The sequence below is a fragment of the Cotesia glomerata genome, linkage group LG7 (genome assembly GCF_020080835.1).
Source record: "Cotesia glomerata isolate CgM1 linkage group LG7, MPM_Cglom_v2.3, whole genome shotgun sequence".
In the NCBI taxonomy this organism is placed as follows: domain Eukaryota; kingdom Metazoa; phylum Arthropoda; class Insecta; order Hymenoptera; family Braconidae; genus Cotesia; species Cotesia glomerata.
In genome coordinates, this window is record NC_058164.1 from 12,827,244 (window position 1) to 12,833,243 (window position 6,000).

Consider the following 6,000-nt stretch of genomic DNA (forward strand, 5'->3'; position numbering starts at 1 on the left):
CTAACGAAGAATTCTGCAAACTCAGCAACGTGGGCATTCAAAAACGCGTAAGCAATAAGGAGTCAGTAAAAAGAATAATTTTTGTTTGTGTGTTTGTTTGTTTATTTTCTTTTTTTTCAGAAAAGAGGGAAATTTGCGAAATTTCCCCGATAAATCGTGAAAATTATAAAAATTTATATAAATAATGAAATTTCTCTTTGCTATAATAACAGAATTTTTCTCTAAAATTGTAGAATCATAGAATTAAGTCATAAAAATTTCATAATATAATTAGAATATTACTATTGTAAAATGCTGAAAATGTGGGAACTAGCGGTAGACAGATGCGGCTCGTGAAATTGGGAGTCCCCCAGGGGCGACTTAATCGCGGCTGGGCCTATTCACTGAAAATCTATATTAAACGAAAATAGTAGAAAAAAAAAAAAAAAAAAAATATAAGAATTTAAATAAACAATTATATTTTGGTAATTATATTTTGAATCTAGAAAAATTGAATATATAATAAGATTTAATTTTTTTTATTATAACATGTAACGGGTAAACACGTACTTAATATTTCAATAACAAAATTTATGTAATCCAAAATTATTAAAACAAAATTGTAAGCAAGCATGAACTTTTCGTCAAAATGAGACGCCCGAGTTCGCGAAAGAAAAGATGCTGTTAGCACCCTTCCTTTCGGGGGGGATGCTGTTATATCCGGCGTGCTGTCTATAATACAGGGCCTCCCATTCCAGTCGAAAAGTACAGCGCTTGCATATTTAGGGAACAACAACCTGGACTGCGCGACAACTTACTCGTGGCCGAAGAATACACATTACCGCGCATTGTCACCTTATCAAAGGAACCAATTGTTTCATTAGTAGCCCCACTTAATGAATCGCAACCGAGGTGATAAAAGACGCGAACACCATAATTCGACAGCTTATTTACAAGGTAACAGTTCTGCCTTAAAGCCCGGGTGAGTCCTATACCCCGACACGTATAGGCAGACTTCAATTATTGAATTAATTAGTTATCTTTTTCCTAATTATTCATTTCGATTTCCTTAACGGTATTTCTGAGTTCTGTGATAGCAATTCTTCGAGCCACGATTCGTTTTGACGATAATCGAAATTCCCACAGTTCCAGTGACCTGGTCCCACTCTCAAATTATTTTCTTCTTCTGTGAATTTATAATCGGCGAACTTTTGTTTGCCGGAGTCGTTACTCCGGTTACGAACTCATATAAACTTTCAACCTTTGTTTTATGTTGTTATTAGTCAATAAGTAAATAGTGTAAGTTAAGACGTGTTTGCCCATAGGGCCATTTAATTGAATATAAACCTAAAAACCTGAATCGAAGTGTTTCGTCATTCATAAGTTAAGAACATTCAACCTTCAATTTCCAGTCAGCAGGAGAAAGCGAGAAGCCAAGCAGTGGAAGTTGAAGGTACAAGTCCAATTAAGGGGCACAACTAGTGTAACGGCCTAAAAAAAAGGTGATTTTTGGGAATTTTTATTAAAGAAAATACTTTATCAATTATTTCAAAATTTTAAGAATATATTTATACATGTTTTAAGAATTTATAGTGAAATTTTTGAAGAAAAAAATTAAATATTTTTTAAGTTATCGTCGATCTCCAACGGCGCGAAAAAAAAAAGGTCCTTCACTGCTGCAGTGATTCCGGCCTTCTCCGTGGATGAAATCTAAAAAAAAAAAATTCTCGTTAAACTAGATAAAATTGTCTGTACAATGACCTACGATAAAAAAAAAAATCAAAAATTGACAATATGGCGGCGTTTTAAAAAAAATAGACGAATTTTACCCAAAATTTTGGTCGTTTTTGGCCTGCCAAAATTCGATTTTTGATCAGATCAAAAAATCGATAGGTCATTGTACGGAGAACTATATATAGAACATGTAAAAAAAATTCGATAGTGATCGGATCATTTGTTTTTGAGTAATCACTGCAGCAAATTCGGAAAATGCTGTTTCGAGAAAAACGCGTTTAAAGATAAAATGATCGTTTTCACTGTTATAAGTGGTTTAAAATCATACTTACAGCTAATCTGCTATTCCAGGGCCATATAATTCACCTTCCTCTTCTTCGAAAAGGGCTTGTTCAGCTGAAGAAGCTTTTCTTCGAGAGGATCGACCTTCTTTTGAAGAAGCCCTTTGGCGATGATCAGCGATTCGTATTCTCGTGTTGTCCTTAAGAGCCGCAAAATCTCTTGCTGCAGGTCCAACTATCACTCCCATTAGATTGAACATCTTTAAAATTGACGAATAACCGTCATTAAATATTGCAGTTGCGAAATTATTTGACAATTCAATAGTTTTGAAGCCATTATGAAGATGCTTGGGTGAAAAGTGCCAAAGTAAACCGTTGTAGCTTTCATTGTTGTTTTGAGTATTGTTACCTTTACATCTATCAAGCAATTCATGTCGAGATAAGTCTTCATAAATAGGTTTTATAGCTTTTTGTACTTCTGGATCCAGTGGGAGGTAATCGTGTTTAAATGTACTAGTGATTCCTTCAGCTTCCGCGCGGCGATAAGCGCACCAACTTTCAGCGCCTTCTGGACAATTTTTATGATTTGGGTTTTTGTCAGTTGAACAGAAATGATAAAATGTTGCCCAGATTGCTTTATACATTTCATCTACATTATCTTGATTCCTCATAATTGCCAGACCATAATATTTTTGGAGTTTATTTATTAAATTTACAGTTAACTTTTGTGATGTTTTACTTTTTCCTCCTAAATTCTTATTAGTTTTCTTTACATTTCGGCAAAATTGCAAAATATACAAAATACAATATCCATGAGATGGGTCAATCACAACATTATTGTCATTATTATGTAATAACTTTTCTGCGGACGTACTGGTATTCGCAGTAGATTGCTCAAATGTAAATCTATTTCCGGTAAACTTGCGTTTTTTCGCAATTGATCGATGTTTAGGAACATTGTGAGTTCCTTTTTTATTAGAATATGAAGATTGATCACTCATTTTCAAGAAAATAGCACGTGTAAAATTATGATGCTCTCGATACAACGATCACAATGAGACTAAATGCGTCTGGCTCCGAAAATAATTTACGTGGCAGTAAACGAAAAATTTCTAGAAATTATTATAATGATATATTTTAGTATACCTGAGAGCCAACAATAGAAACTGGAATCGTGTTATAGGGGCTGGAAGGGACAGTAGACTCTGAACAATACCTCAGGTACGTCTCGTAGCTAATGGGACTCTCTAGCTGCCGAGCGGCTGGTCTTTAAAATGTTATAACTCAAAAACTATATGAGATATCGATTTGAAATTTTAATATGTTATTTTTAAAGGTGTAATCTACCGAAATATGAAAAAAAAAAAAATCGATTTTTTCGAAATTTCACACAAGTTGTGCCCCTTAAAGCCGAATCATCGTTGGAATCAGGATTCGCAAAAGTAAGTGGAGGATATTTTATTGTTTCCGAAGTCGATTGTCTTATTCAAGGGGCTCTCTCCGGGGTTTTTACCTTCGTGAACCCATAAAATATAAACCTAACGATTTTTTCGTTAGGGAAATTCATCTGTTATCCGAACCTCTGTTAATCCAGCTACGGCATTTTAAGATCTTATTTTTCGGACATAACAATATATATAAATAATGTAATATCCCTACTGATAATTTAGTTTATCGATTTAAACCGAAGAGTTTACGCGGTTTAGTCATATTAAGTTTTTAAATGTTACTAGGTACTATGAGAAAAACAAAACTTTAATTTCTTTATTAGGATTTGAGCTTTAAAATTAACGAACAAACGACCTTTCATATGATAATAGCTTTGCCTGCAATAATTTATTTATTTATGACTTTTCAATTTTGTGCGGGAAAAGTACCAACTTCAAATTAAGAATGTAAAAATTTCTTTATGAATACAAAATTTCTATAATAAAGTATCAATCAAACAACCTTACATGTGCATGGTTTTGAACATGTTTTTCTGATTAAATTTTATCTATTAACCAGACTAAATACACAACAGGCTAATATTGTTTGAGTTTAACTTTCTTCCGGAAAGACCAGCTGTTCAAGATCTTGGCAATTCTCATAAAATGTTGTACACATTCTACGATCTCTTGGTCGCTGCCTGTAGGTGGCATTGTTATCCAATTGAGCGGGTTTCAAACAACGACAATCTTTAGATGATACGTAATATAATTATGCGTTTGATGCATTGTGTTATTTGCTAACAACAATATTAAGTAACAAAAAATAATAACAATCATTGATAATGGTAATAATAATAACAATAATATTAAAAATGATGATAATAATAATAACGACAAAACTAAAAAAAAAATAATAATTATAATACTGATAATTATTATATCGGTGATAATAAATTGATGATAAACATATTAGTCATAATAATGTTTTCGTTAACATGATTATTACTATAATAATAATTTTTTTTATCATTATTAACTTCCGGCTAAGAAAATCGAAGATTTTCAAAAATCGGGAAGTTATTGTTTTCACCCCGTTTTGCAAAAATCGAGTTTTCATCAGATCTCGACGTTTGAAGGTCACAGCTTCCCTGACTATCCCCCCTGACTATCCCCGCGAGGTTGTCACGGTGTCTGTATGTATGTGTGTGTGTGTGTGTGTGTGTGTGTGTGTTTTTTTTTTTTTTTTTTTTCCCTTTTAGGGGGGGGAATCCTTTTTACGGATTCTAGGCATAGTTGTTTGGCCTGGATATGTGGCGACTCGACGCAGCGTCATACTAAAAACTCGACGCTAACGCCCCTACCCACTAAACCCTAAACCCCTTTCTCTTCTATCCTCTGATCCCCCATGGTACCGCCGTAAGGCATTTCTTCGCGGGGGGAGGAATTAGCTGCCGCTCTTCCTTCTGGTGGCTAAGATGTTATTTCTTCCTTCTAGATTCTGTCTTTTGCTCTTTTTCTCTCGATGGAACGCAGCTCTGTAAGCACTTCTGTGACAAAAGTGTTCGTTGCATTCCAGGCAGCTTCTGAAGACAGCATTGCTTCTACGACTGACTCTGGTTGACTTCTCCTCTTCAAGATCCTCTCCAGCTCCTCACGTTGTGGATTAAAACGCGAGCACTCGAAAAAAACGTGCTCCGCATCTTCAGTGACTCCAGGGCAGGACGGGCACTCCGGAGAATCGTCATGCCTAAAGCGGTGAAGATAAGCCCGAAAACAGCCATGTCCTGACAACATCTGCGTTAGGTAGTAGTTGACCTCTCCGTGTTTCCGGTTCAGCCAAATGTCGATCTTTGGTATGAGACGATGCGTCCATCTACCCTTCTCTGCGGCATCCCACTGAGATTGCCATCGTGCGATGCTGTGCTGTCTTTGTTCCGTTCTGAGTTCTTCTGCGCTCAGTGTTGTTGACCTCTTTCGTTGGTAAAGGTTCCTTCTTTCTTCAGCTAGGACTCTGAGAGGTAGAGTTCCAGAAATTACGCACACTGCTTCCTCAGATATTGTGCGGAAGGCGCAAGCTACTCTTAGGGCACTCAGGCGATATACTGGTCCAGCCTTTCTCCATGCTTCTTGTAATTCTAGCGCATCGGCCCAAATGGATATTCCGTACGTAAGCACTGATGTGACTACAGTTGCCAACAATAGTCTCCTGCTCTGCTTTGGGCCTCCGACGTTAGGCATCAATCGTGCGAGGCTTGCCCTTACTACTGACGCTTTGGCACTGACGTGTTCCACTTGCTGTTTAAAGTTGAGACGGGCATCAAGCATCACTCCCAAATATCGGATATAAGGTTGTGATGTGATTTCTTGTTCGCCGACTCTAAGATTGATGGTCTCTAACACTTTCCTGCTGGTAATAAGCACTGCCTCAGTCTTATGTTTCGCCAGTTGAAGATTCATTGTGTCCATCCACTGGTTTACTTGCTGGAATGCTAGATCAAACATGTGGTGAATCTCGTCCAGGTGTTTAGCGACAATCACTACGGCCACGTCGTCCGCATACGCTACAAGTTTAATAT